We start from the raw sequence: 14,833 nt of genomic DNA on the forward strand, positions 1-14,833 counted from the left end.
GACCCAGGGGCTTTGCCGGCGAGGAGGGGCCTTCGAGGTTGGGGGTGGCGGGCTGGGAGCAGGAGCCGGACGACTGTGGGTGGACATGTTGGGGGGACACAGAGGGGGAGGCCACCCGGAGAAGCCTCATGCCCCTGCGCTCCCGTCGGAGTCCGGCATTCTTGGCGCCCTCCGCCTCCAGCTCCAGAGACGCGCTCCGCGCCGGTTTTCTTAAAGGAGCCTGGCGCAGGATGGGTGTGGGAGGCCGGGCGTACGGGCCCTGGAGAGTCCTGGTTTTTGCGGGTGGTGGGTTGCCGGGGTCTTGACTTTCCCTATCTAGTTGCCCTCGCAACGCTGCGGTCTGCGGGATAAGGGTCCAGCTGGTTGTCAAGAGACGGGACTGGCGCTGGCCTCACCGGCAAGAAGCCTGTGGGTTTTTTTTTTTTTTTTTTTTTGAGGGGGTGAGTCTCTTGTGAGACCTGAAATGTGGAGTGTGAGTATGGGGGGAAGGGGCGACTCCAGGGGTGCGCACCCGATAGACTTTATGTCCTCTTGTCCAGTCATTTTAGTGGAATTGCACTGGCGAACTCCCGTGGGAAAAAAAAAAAGGCTGGTAAGGTTGGTTTACCATCCAAAAATCAGTGTATTCCCCACTTTAACAGAGAAAGAAAAAGTCCTAGGACCTTTCCATTAGATGCAGAAAACACTCATTCATGATTTAAACAAGAAAAACCTCTTAGCAAAATAAAATAGAAGGGAACTTTTTGAGACTCCCCCAAAACAAAAAACAACAAAGCAAAAAAAAAAATCCTCCAAACAAACAAAGGAAAAAACAAAAAAGCTAGAGCTAACATCATGCTTCATGGTGCAGTATTGAACTTCTTTGCCACTGACGTTGGGAATGAGAAAGGTTACCAGAGCTCATTATGTCTATTGAACACTGGGCTGGGAGTCTTAGCCAGTGCAATAAGGGAAGAAAAAGAAATAAAAAGATGTGAAGACAGGAAAGGAAGAAATAAAACTGACATGATGTGATTGGGTGTGTAGAAAATCCCCGAAACTTCTACAAGTAAACTTAAAGTTGATTAGTGAATTTAGAAAAATCAATGGATACAAAATCAATTCCAAAAAAACTAATCGTATTTCTATATACCGGGAACAACTAAAAAATGTATAGTATAAAAATCAAATACCTAAGAATATTTCAATATCAGTCGACGGCACTGGGTTGGGTTGGTAAGAATAATAGTCACAATTTATACATTGATAACTACAAAATGTTCTTGAAAATATTTTAAAAGATATAAATTTTAAAAATTTCTGTTGTTGAGAATGTATACAGCAACCAAAAAAACCAAACCCGTTGCCATACAGTCGATTCCAACTCATAGCGACCTTATAGGACAGAGTAGAGCTGCCCCATAGGGTTTCCAAAAGTGGCTAGTGGATTCGAACTGTGGACCTTTAGTTACCAGCTGAAAGCTTAATTGCTGCACCACCAGGGCTCCATACACAGCAAACATATACCAATTCAACCATTTCTACATTTACCGCTTAGTGATGCTGATTATGTTCTCGAACCATTAACATCAATTCACTGCCCCCTCAGGTTCCCATCTCATCCTTTGAATTGGTATTGTCAATTTGATCCGGTATAAATAGTCCTTAAAAGAGCATAATGTTCAAGGCAGACATTTTTAACTAGTAAAGTTAAACTATTGTTTGGTTTTAAGAAGACTTCAGGGCATATTTTTGTTTTAAGTTTTAAAGATTATCTCAGGGGAATAGTTTCAGGGGCTTATTCAACTGTCAGAGCTCCAGGAGGTCAAGAGTCCATAAAAATTTGAAATTCTATTCTGCATTTCCCCCCTTTGATCATGATCCTTCTACAGTAATGGTAGCCAGGCACCATCCAGTTCTGGTCTCAAGGCAAAGGACGCAGTTGTTCATGAAGGCAATTAGCCACACATTCCGAATCCTCTTCCTATCCCTACTCTTCCTCCTTTGTTACAAAAAGTGAATAGAGACCAATTGTTGTGCCTTGGAGGGCTGCTTGCAAGCTTAAGCTTTAAAGACCGCAGGCACTAAGCAACGAACTAGGAGGTAGAACAGAAGCACCAAACACATCATGAGGCCAGTTAACTGGGATGTCCCAGGAAACCATGACCCTAAACCTCCAAACCAAAGAACCGAAGCAGCCTCAGCAGCTACTCTTTTTTATTTTTTATTTGTCATTGTTGTAAATACGTCTACCTAGCAACTTTTGCCAATTCAGCTTCTTACAAGTGTACACCTTTTGAACAACAATTACAATAATCTGCTGTGCAACCCTGCCCTTAATCAATGCAGACATTTCCCTCACTGTTAGCCCCCCTTTCCCCCTCCCTCCCACCCTGGGTAGACCCTGATAAACTTTGTTCTCTATGCATTTGCCTGTTCTTGCCTTTTTATGTAAGTGAGGTCATATAATATTTGTCCTTTTGTGGTTGACTTATTTCACTGAGTATAATGTCTTCCAGCTCCATCCGTATTGTAGCCTATATCAAGATTTCATTTCTACTGCTAGCTGAGTAGTATTCCACTGTATGTTATGTACCATATTTTGTTTATCCATCCATCTGTCGATAGGCATTTAGGCCGTTTCCACCTTTGGGCTATTGTAAATAGTACTGCCGTGAACAGTGGTGTACAAGTCTCTGTTCCAGTCTCTGCCTTCAAGCCCTTTGGGTATACACCTAGGAGTGGAATTGCTGGGTCATATGGTACTTCTTCTTTTCCAATATGTATACCTTTTATTTCTTTTTCTTGTCTTATTGCTCTGGCCAGGACTTCTAATACAACACTGAATAGAAGTGGTGAGAGCAGGCACCCTTCTCTTTTCCTGATTTCAAGGAGAAAGCTCGCAGTCTTTCTCTATTAAGTATAATGTTGTCTGTTGGCTTTTCATACGTGCCCTGAATCATATTGAGGAATTACCTTTCTATTCCAATTTTCTTTAGGGTTTGCATCAAGAAAAGGTGCTGAATACTATCAAATGCCTTTTCTGCATCAATAGAGAAGATCATGTGGTATACTTTTCCTTTGTTCTATTGATGTAGTGTATTATGTTGATTGATTTTCTAATGTCAAACCATTCTTCCAATCCTGGATAAAGCCACTTGGTCATGGAGTATGACTCTTTTAATATGCTATTGGATTCTGTTTGCTAATATTTTGTGGAGGATTTTAGCATCTATATTCATAAGAGATATTGGCTTGAAGTTTTCTTTTCTGTGGAGTCTGTCTGGTTTTGTATCAGGGTTATGTTTGCTTCATAGAATGAATTAGGAAGTATTCCTTCTTTCTCTATCATTTTGGAAGAGCTTAAACAATATTGGTGCCAATTCTTCTCTAAATGTTTGGTAGAATTCCCCAGTGAAGCTATGTGGACCAGGACTTTTTTTTTGCCCAAGAGTCGGGGGTGGAGGGTTGATTACTCATTTGTTTTCTTCATTGTTATGGGTCTGTTGAGATTTTCTATTTTCTCCTGAGTCAGTTTGGGTAGGTTGTGTGCTTCTAAGTATTTGTCCATTTCATCAAGGTTATCCAGTTTGTTGCTGTACATTCGTTCATAATATTCTGTCATAATTCTCTTTATGTCTATGGAGTCAGTTGTAGTGTCCTGTCTTTCTTATTTTGGTTATTTGCATCTTTTCTCTTTTTTTCTTTCTTGGTCTAGTTAAAGGTTTGTCAGTTTTATTGATCTTTTCAAAGAACCGACTTCTGGTTTTATTGATTCTGTTTATTGTTTTTCTGTTTTTGATTTTCTTTATTTCTTCTCCAATCTTTATTATTTCTTTTCTTCTGGTAGATTTAGGCTTAGTTTGCTCTTCTCTTTCTAGTTCCTAGAGTTGTCAAATTAGACTGTTGATTTGAGATCTTTTTTCATGTAGCCATTTATTGCTATAAATTCCCTCTGAGTACTACCTTCCTGCAACCCATAAGTTTCAGTATGTAGTGCTTTCATTTCCATTTGACTCTAAGAAATTTGTGATTTCCGTTTTGATTTCTTCTTTGAGCCATTGGTAGTTTAATAATGTGTTTAATTTCCATATGTTTGTGTATTTTTTTCCTTCTGTTATTGATTTCTAGCTTCACTCTGTTGTGGTCAGAGAAAATACTTTGTATGATTTCAGTCTTTTTATATTTATCAGGACTTGCTTTGCGACCTAACATGTGGTCTATCCTGGAGAATGATCCGTGTGCACTGGAGTAGAATGTATATTGTGTTGTTGTTGGGTGGCATGTTATATATATGCCTGTGTTATGGACTGAATTGTGTCCCCCCAAGATGTGTGTCAGCTTGGCTAGGCATGATTCCCAGTATTGTGTGGTTGTCCTCCATTTTGTGGTCTGATATAATCGCTTATGTGCTGTAAATCCTAATCTCTATGATGTTAATGAAGCAGGATTAGAGGTAGTTACTATGTTAATGAGGCAGGAGTCTCATTACAGCATTAAGTTGTATCTTGAGTCAATCTTTTTTGAGATATAGAAGAGAGAAGTGAGCAGAGAGGATACGGACTCCATTACCACCAAGCAAGAAGAGCCAGGAGCAGAGTGTGTCTTTTGGACCTGGTGTCCCTGCACTGAGAAGCTCCTAGACCAAGAGAAAATTGTTGATGAGGACTTTCCCCTAGAGCTGAAAAGAGAGAAGAAGTCTTCTCCTGGATCTGGCACCCTGAATTCAGACTTCTAGCCTCCTAAATGGAGAGAATAAATTTCTGTTTGTTAAAGCCATCCACTTGTGGTATTTCTGTTATAGCTGTAGTAGATAACAAAAACAGTCTGTCAAGTCTAGTTGGTTTATAGTGTCATTCAAGACCTTTGTTATCTTGTTGATCTTCTTTTCTAGATGCGCCATCCAATATTGAAAGTGATGTATTGAAGATTCCAACTATTATTGTAGTGCTATGTATTTCTCCCTTCAATTCTGAGTATTTGCTTTATATATTTAGGTGCTCTGATGTTGGGTGCATGTATATTTGTGACTGTTAAATACTCTTGACTGACTCTTTTATCACTATATAATGTCCATTTTTACCTCTTCTAACATATTTTGTCTTAAGTCTATAGTTTGTCTGATATTAAGATTGCCACCCCAGCTCTCTCCTGGCTGTTATTTGCATGGAATATTTTTTCTATCCTTTCACTTTCAAATTATTTGTGTCCTTGGGTTTAAGTCGTGTCTTTTGTAAACAGCATATAGTTGGATCATGTTTTTTTTCATCCATTTTGCCACTCGCTGCCTTTTGATTGGACCATTTAGTCCATTTACATTCACTGTGGTTACCAATAAGAAGTGACTTACTTATGCTGTTTGTGTGTGTGTGTGTGTGTGTGTGTCTCTTAAGCCTTCTTTGTCTTTGTCCTTTACTAGTGCTGTCTTTTGTGTTTTGTTTGTTTATTGTAGTGAACTGCTTTTGTTCCCTTCTCCTTTCTTTTTGTGCATGTTTTCTAGACCTTTTTTTAGTGGTTATCATGAATATTATGTTCAATAGCTTGTATTTATAACAATCTAGGGTAAGTTTTTTTTTTTAGGGTAAGTTGGTACCATCTTAACTTCAGTAACATACAAGATGTTCTATATACCATTACTTTCCCTGCTTTTGTTGTTGTTATCACTAATTATGTCTTTATATTTCATGTGGCCTTTAGCATAATTATATCCTTGCTTTTTACAAGTTTGTTATTAAGAAACATGAAAGACAATGCAATTAGAATTATCAAGTGTGAATACCTTATTACTAGCCCTTATACTTGTCCATGCATTTCCCTTTCTGTCTTTTTATGTAAACCTTTGAATTACTTTCCATCTGCAGAACTCCCATTAGTATTTTTTGAAGGGCTGTTCTGGTGGCAATGAACTCTCTCAGCTTCCATTTGTCTGGGAATGTTAATTTCACCCTCATTCTTGAAGGATAGTTTCATTGGGTACAGTATTCTTGGTTGACAGGGTTTTTTTTCTTTCTTTCTTTCATCACTTTGATTATACCATTCCATTGCCTTCTGGCTTCCAATGTTTCTGAGAATAAATTGGCGCTTAGTCTTATTGAAGATCCTTTGTATGGAACTGTTTGCTTCTTTCTCACTGCTTTCAGGATTCTCTATTTTTTGAGAGCCTAACTATGATGTGTCTTGGTGTAGATCTCTTTGGATGTATCCTGTTTGGGGTTTTTTGGGCTTTTTGGAATTGTAGATTCATGTCCTTCATTCAAATTTTCTGTTTTTAACTTCTTCAAATATGCTTTCTGTCCCTTTCTCTCTCTCATCTCCTTCTGGAATTCCCATGATGCATATATTAGGCTTTTTGATGTTGTCCCATAATTTCATTAAACTGTACTCAGCCTTCTTGGCCCTCTGTTCTTTTTGCTCTTCAGCCTCTGTAATTTTAAGTGTCTTATCCTCTAATTTGTTGATTCTTTCTTCTGCCTGATTAAATCTGTTGGTAAGCTCTTCTATTGTGTTTTTCATTTCACTTATTGTCCTTTTGTCATGGATTGAACTGTGTCCCCTCAAAAATATGTGTCAACTTGGTTAGGCCATGATTCCCAGTATTGTGTGGTTGTCCTCCATTTTGTGATTGTAATTTTATGTTAAAGATGATTAGGGTGGGATGGTAACACCCTTACTAGGGTCACATCCTGATCCAGCGTAAAGGGAATTTCCCTAGGGTGTGGCCTACACCACCTTTTATCTTACAAGAGATAAAAGGAGAGGGAAGCAAGCAGAGAGTTGAGGCCCTCACACTACCAAGAAATCAGTGCTGGGAGCCGAGCACGTTCGTTGGACCCAGGGTCCCTGCATGGAGAAACTCCTAGTCTGGGGGAAGATGGATGAGAAGGCCAACAGAGAGAGAAAGTTTGGACTTTTAGCCTACTTTACTGTGGGGAAATAAATTTCTCTTTGTTAAAGCGATCCACTTGTGGTATCTCTGTTATAGCAGCACTAGATGATTAAGACACCCTTTTAATTACAATGTCTTTTTTTTTTTTAGATTCTCAGTTTGTTCTTGCATTGTTTTCCTTATTTCTTTTAGCTCTTTGTCTATATTTTCCCTTATGCTTAACATTGTCGTATTATATTTTTCCATTAAAAAAATTATTTGGTCATCCCTAGGACGCACTTTTATTCCCTTTGTCATGTTCATTTGGATGGGTCATTGTTTCTCTGTTCTTTTTGTGTCTTGTGGTTTTTCTTTAGTGCACTGGAATTTTCAGAGGTGTTAACTTTTTCAGTTCTGCCCAGTATTTGGTGGTTTTGCCTGAACTACTCTCTACAAATAAGAGCAAGTCCACGAGAGCCAAAATATGACCTTGAGTATACCCCACCTGAATTTAGAGACCATCACAAGAATAGATTTGATGCATTGAACACTAATGACCAAAGACCAGACAAGCTGTGGAATGACATTAAGGACATCATACATGAAGAAAGCAAGAGGTCATTGGAAAGACAGGAAAGGTGGATGTCAGAGGAGACTCTGAAACTTGCTCTTGAACGTCGAGTAGCTAAAGCAAAAGAAAGAAATGATGAAGTAAAAGAACTGAACAGAAGATTTAAAAAAGCGGCTAGAGAAGACAAAGTATTATAATGACATGTGCAAAGAACTGGAGATAGAAAACCAAAAGGAAAGAGCATGCTCAGTGTTTCTCAAGCTGAAAGAACTGAAGAAAAAATTCAAGCCTCAAGTTGCAATAGTGAAGGATTCTATGGGGAAAATATTAAATGATGCAGGAAGCATCAAAAGAAGATGGAAGGAATACACAGAGTCATTATACCAAAAAGAATTAGTCGATGTTGAACCATTTCAAGAGGGAGCATATGATCAGGAACTGATGGTAATGAAGGAAGAAGTCCAAGCTGCACTGAAGGCATTGGTGAAAAATAAGGCTCCAGGAGTTGATGGAATATCAATTGAGATGTTTCAACAAAAGGATGCAGCGCTGGAGGTGCTCACTTGTCTATGCCAAGAAATATGAAAGACAGCTTACTGGACAACTGACTGGAAGAGATCCATATTTATGCCTATTCCCAAGAAAGGTGATCCAACCAAATGCAGAAATTATAGAATAATATCAATACCATATGCAAGCAAAATTTTGCTGAAGGTCATTCGAAAGTGGCTGCAGCAGTATATTGACAGGGAACTGCCAGAAATTCAGGCCTAATTCAGAAAAGGACATGGAACCAGGGATATCATTGCTGATGTCAAATGGATCCTGGCTGAAGCAGAGAATACCAGAAGGATGTTTACCTGTGTTTTATTGGCTATGCAAAGGCATGCAACTGTGTGGATCATAACAAACTATGGATAACATTGCAAAGAATGGGAATTCCAGAACACTTAACTGTGCTCATAAGGAACCTGTACATAGATCAAGAGGCAGTCGTTCAGACAGAACAAGGGAATACTGAGTGGTTTAAAGTCAGGAAAGAGGTGCATCAGGGTTGTATCCTTTCACCATACCTATTCAATCTGTATGCTGAGCAAATAACCTGCGAAGCTGGACTATATGAAGAACGGGGCATCAGGGTTGGAGAAAGACTCATTAACAACCTGCATTATGCAGATGACACAACCTTGCTTGCTGAAAGTGAAGAGGACTTGAAGCACTTATTAATGAAGATCAAAGACCACAGCCTTCGTATAGATCACACCTGAACATAAAGAAAACAAAAATCCTCACAACTAGACCAATAAGCAACATCATGATAAATGGAGAAAAGATTGAAGTTGTCAAGGATTTCATTTTACTTGGATCCACAATCAACACCCATGGAAGGAGCAGTCAAGAAATCAAAAGACGTATTTTGCACTGAGCAAATCTGCTGCAAAGGACCTCTTTAAAGTGTTGAAAGGCAAAGATGTCACCTTGGAGACCAAGGTGCGCCTGACCCAAGCCATGGTATTTTCAATCACATCGTATTAATGTGAAAGCTGGGCAATAAATAAGGAAGACCAAAGAAGAGTTGACGCCTTTGAATTGTGGTGTTGGTGAAGAATATTGAATATACCATGGACTGCCAAAAAAATGAACAAATCTATCTTGGAAGAAGTACAACCAGAAAGCTCCTTAGAAGCAAGGGTGGCGAGACTGCATCTTACATAATTTGGACACATTGTCAGGAGGGATCAGTTCCTGGAGAAGGACATCATGCCTGGTAAAGTACAAGGTCAGTGGAAAAGAGGAAGACCCTCAACGAGGTGGACTGACACAGTGGCTGCAACAATGAGCTCAAGCATAACAACGATTGTAAGGATGGCACAGGACCGGGCAGTGTTTCATTCTGTTGTGCATAGGGTCGCTATGAGTCGGAACTGACTTTCGACAGCACCTAACAACAACAACACTCTCTGCAAAAACTCTTAGGCAAGCAGAGCCTTCAGTCTTTGCTTACCATTTCCTCTCCCTCTCTGTAATAGCTCCTTTGCCCTCCCTGGTTCAATTAGGGTTCAAAAGTTCCAGATCTCTGTATTCAACTCTCAATCTCTGCCAAATACACCAGAAAACACGCTGTAATCAACCCATCCACCAGTTGGCACGAACACTCAAGCGAGGCATTGTGTACTAATCAATCTGTCCACCAGGGGGCACAGTCCCTATGTCTGGTTATTGCTCCCTTCCTTTCTGTTCCTGAGACCATGTTTTCAGTCAGAGAACTCACACCCCGTGAGCTCCCTTCGGGGCTGGGTGTTCCCTCTGGTTTTGCCTGAGGCTTCCTTTCCTGCCCTGTGGGGGCTGCTTCTATCTGAGCTTGCTTTTAGGGGAAGCACAACCAGTCTTTCCTTTGTTTCAGCAGGAGGAGTGGCTGGAACTCTCCAGAAAAACTTCCAAGAGATCCATCTTGTTGGTTTGAGGGCCCCAGTGGCCCTGTGGTAGTTGGAGTGGGCAGTCTCTTCTTAGATGACCCTCCTCCTGGCTCCACTGTAGGGGACCTTCTGTAGGAGTTGGTATCAGTCCAAGAGTTGCTGGGTAGAAGAGGGATTGTCATGCACTGAATGGACTCCCAGGAGGGTCTGCCTTGTTGCTCTCAGACCCTATCCTGTAGTAAGCTGGCTGTGGGAGTAGCCTCTACTCAAGATGCCTTCTTCCTAGCACACAGCAACCTTAGTTAGCAATCCTCAGTACCAACTGAAAGGGAAGCAGACATACCCAAGTTGATCCCCAGGGAGGTCTGTCCTGTTGGTTTCAGAGCTCTGAGCTATGGCGTATACAGCGAGGCAGGTAGAGTGCTCCTTATGGGAGCAGGCTCCACTGCAGTGGCCTTCTGTAGCAGCTTGCAACATCCTGGCAACCAAAAGTGACAAGATGGGGGACAGGATGTCACGCTCTGGTCAGATCCCCACGGAGGTCTGCCTTGTTGTTACTAGTACTGCCCCCCCACCATAGTATGTTGGCTGTGAGTGTAGCCTCCACTCAAGATGCCTACTTCCTAGTACACAAAAGCCTCAGTCAGCAGTCTTCAGCACTGACTGGAAGGGGGAGCAGGCAGAACCAAACTGACTCCCTGGGAGGTCTATCCTGTTGTTTTCAAAGACCTTAGCTATGGGGTGCACAGGGAGGCAGGTAGAGTGTTGACTGTGAGAGCAGGCTCTTCTACAGGGGGCGTTCTGTAGCAATTCACAGTAGGCTTGCAGCTGACAGTGTCTGGGGGGAGGTGCTGGCACACTCCAAATGGACCCCCTGGGAAGGTCTGCCTTCTTGATTTTAGAGCAGAAGTTTGGAGTCCTGTCTCTTTGTACAAGCAGGGAGTGTGGTGGCTACGGAAACTGGATCCTTTTCTGGGGCCACTTCCAAAGTTTATAGCAACCACTGCCAAAGTTCAGGAGAAAGAGGGATGGGGATCGTGGGAGAAGTAGTTTTCCTACAGTATGTGACTCATTGATTCCTTGATTCTTGCTTGTCTGCAGTCCTCAGCTGTTTTTCTCTGCTCCCTGATTCAGAATCCCTCAAAACCGAGCACCATTTTCTTGTTGTATTTGTTGGAGAAGGTTGGAATGCCAGTCTGTTTATGCTACCATCTTCCTAGAATTCCTCATGGCTTGGAATTTAAGATGTTAGTTTTCTCTGAATTGATCTATAGATTTGGCCTACAGATTTAATGCACTCACAATCAAAGTCCCAGAGGGCTTTGTTTTTGTCATTTGCTTGTTTTGTTTGTCTGTGGTGAAACTTGACAAGGTTGGGAAAAAGCTGGCCCAGTGCCCAGGTGTATGAAGGGAACTGGCCTGGTCATCCTCCTCCTTCCAGGTCACTTGGATTTCCAGGCCTTTCTAATCTCATTCAGTTTTATTTCAAGTTCTCTAGAGAAATAGATGTTGTTGTGTGCTGTTAAGTAAATTCTGACTCATAATGACCCTATAGGACAGACTAGAACTGCCCCATAGGGTTTCCTAGGCTGAAATCTTCATGGGAGCAGATCACCAGGTCTTTTCTCCCAAAGAGCACTGGTGGGTTCAAACTGCTGACCTATCCTTTTGGTTAGCAGCAAGCTCTTAACCATTACATCACTAGAACCAGTGATCTGTATGTATATATGTATCTCATATATAGATAGATAGGTAGAGAGAGAGGGATTTACTTCAACGGATTTGCTCATGCGATTGTGGGGGGTGGCAAGTCCAAACTCCATAAATCGGGTGACAGGCTAGAGACTCCTCCTGGCTTGTGGGATTGTCGGGGCAGGCTGGAAGATCCAAAATATGTAGGTGAGGTTGCAGGTTAGAGACTCTTGATGGCTCACAGGATTGTGGGGGACTGACAAGTCCAAAACTCATCGGTCAGATAGCAGGCTGGAGAATTCTGCAGACTTGTGTCCCACAAGCCATAGGTCAGGCAACAAGAAGAGTGCAGAGTGGAAAATGAAGGTGCGTTCTGCCAAAACATCTCAAAATGTATATATAGTATGGAGGCAGACCACACCTTAAGGAACTTCTCTTCAACTTCTTGATGGATTGTATTCCATTATGGAATGTGATTACATTACATTGCATTAGATTACATTATGGAATAGTACCTAGTCTAGTGTTTGGCCCAACCACTGGGAAGCAAAGCTTAGCCAAATTGACATATAAAATTAACTATCACAGTCCATCCTTTGTCAACTTGACACCCATCTTAAGCCACCCATAATCTCCAAATAAAGACAATTACAAAGTCATAATTCTGCCTGATACGAATCAGCTAACATGCATACAACCCAAAACACACTAACTCTTTTATGTCTTGTATTTTATGATAAGTAATGGAATAAGAAAGCAAAGAAAACAAAGATATTTGTTATGACTATATGCATACACATACAAACTTATTCATAATTAAACAAGGAAGGAATACTCATAATAATTACAGTCCTAGTTTCTCCAACTGGTCACGTGGTTGTAGCTGGAATTTATTAGCTACCTTCTTCCACTACCCATTCCGTATTCCCTTTGTCCTCAGCAAGCACCTCCACTGGTCATGGTTCTTTGCCTGGTGGGGTGACCAAAACCTTCATTTCTGAAGGGTCTGGACCCTTAGTAGTATTGCCTGAATTGAATTGGTGTAGTTTTCCATTGACTTTAATCACAGGGCATGGTAGTACTAACAGACACCCTAAGGGATCACAGGGCATGGTAGTAGTAAGAGTTACCCTAAGGGATCCCCTGTATTCCAGACACACTCTTCTTTACCTCCATGTGTAATAGTAGTCCAATTTCCCCTTGGTAAAAAAAAAAAAAAAAAAAAAATTTTTTTTTTTTTTTTTAATCAGAACCAATCATACCAGCCAATATAATAATTCCCTTCTTTACCTGGTGATTCAGAGGCATGAGGAACCCAAAGTGGCAGGGTGGCATTCTTAACTTCCAGTCCAGTGGAATTAATGTGTGCCTCCTGGTGGAAGCATTTTTTTCCCTATGGATTAAGATACCTAGACCAGAAGAGCATAGGGTTGTGGGGACAGGAAGCATAAATTTTGTGAGCAAATCAGTAGGGGTAATATTGAATGGTGCCACTTCCATTTATACCCTTTGATTCCTGGACCATGACTCTTGGCTTTTGGAGAAACAGCATCATATATTGGATGCTGATTTAGCAAATATATAACCTCCTGAAGAACACTGTCCCAGCCCTGCAAGGTATTGCCACCTAGCTGGCACCATAATTGAGTCTTCAAAAGGCCATTTCACTGTACTATCAAGCCAGCTGCTTCAGGATGGTTGGGAACATGGTAATACCAGTGAATTCCAGAGCATGGACTCATTGCCACACTTCTTTTTTTGTTTGTTTGTTTAATTTTGTTGTGTTTTAGGTGAAAGTTTGCAGAGCAAATTAGCTTTTCATTGAAAATTTTTATATACAAATTTTTGTGGCATTAATTGCAATCCCTGCAATGTGTCAGTACTCTCCCCCTTTCCTTTTCCACCCCAGTTCTCTGTGTCCATTTGTCCAGTTTTCCTGTCCCTTCCCGTCTTCTCGTCTTTGCTTTTGGGCAGGTGCTGCCCATTTGGTCTCATATACTTGATTGAACTAAGAAGCACATTCCTCAGGTGTATTATTGTTTGTTTTATTGGCCTGTCTAATTTTTTTTTTTAATCTTTGGATGAAAGGTGGACTTTGGGGTGCCTTCAGTTTTGAGTTAGCAGGGTGTCCAGGAGCCATAGTCTTAGAGGTTCATCCAGTCTCTGTCAGATCAGCAAGTCTGCCTTTTTTTTTTTTTTTGACATTTTTTAAAATTGTGCTTTAAGTGAAAGTTTACAAATCAAGTCAGTCTCTCATGCAAAAACTTATATACACCTCGCTATGTACTCCTAGCTGCCCTCCCCCTAATGAGAGAGCACACTCCCCCTCCTCCACCCTGTATTTCCCGTGTCCATTCAACCAGCTCCTGCCCCCTTCTGCCTTCTCATCTCTCCTCCAGACAGGAACTGTCCACATAGTCTCACGTGTCTACTTGAACCAGGAAGCTCACTCCTCACCAGTATCATTTTCTGTCTTATAGTCCAGTCCAATCCCTGTCTGAAGGGTTGACTTTGCGGATGGTTCTAGTCTTGGGCTAACAGAAAGTCTGGGAACCATGACCCCCGGGGTCCTTCTAGTCTCAGTCAGACCAGTAAGTGTGGTCTTTCTACGAGAATTTGAGGTCTGCATCCCACTGTTCTTCTGCTCCATCAAGGATTCTCTGTAGTATTCCTGGTCAGGGCAGTCATCGGTTATAGGTGGGCATCATCTAGTTCTTCCAGTCTCAGGCTGATGGAGTCTTTATGTGGTCCTTTCTGTCTCTTGGGCTCACATTTACCATATTTCTTTGGTGTTCTTCATTCTCCTTTGTTCCAGGTGGGTTGAGACCAATTGATGCATCTTAGAAGGCTACATGCTAGTGTTTAAGACCCCAGACGCCACACACCAAAGTGGGATGCAGAATGTTTCTTAATACACTTTGTTATGCCAATTGACCTAGATGTCCCCTGAAATCATGGTCACCATGCCCCTATCCCTGCTACTCTGGCCTTCGAAGCGTTCAGTCGTATTCAGGAAACTTCTTTGCTTTTGGTTTAGTCCAATTGTGCTGACCTCTCCTGTATTGTGTGATGTCTTTCCCTTCACCTAAAATAGTTCTTGTCTACTATCTAATTAGTGAATACCCCTCTCCCCCCGTCCCCACCTTTGTAACCATCAAAGAATATTTTCTTCTCTGTTTAAACTATTTCTTGGGCTTTTTATAATAGCAAGCTCATACAATGTTTGTTCTTTTGCAACTGACTAATTTTGCTCAGCATAATGCCTTTCAGATTCTTCCGTGTTATGAGATATTTCACGGATTCATTATT

This window comes from Elephas maximus, chromosome 21 (genome assembly GCF_024166365.1).
Source record: "Elephas maximus indicus isolate mEleMax1 chromosome 21, mEleMax1 primary haplotype, whole genome shotgun sequence".
Classification (NCBI taxonomy): Eukaryota; Metazoa; Chordata; class Mammalia; order Proboscidea; family Elephantidae; genus Elephas; species Elephas maximus.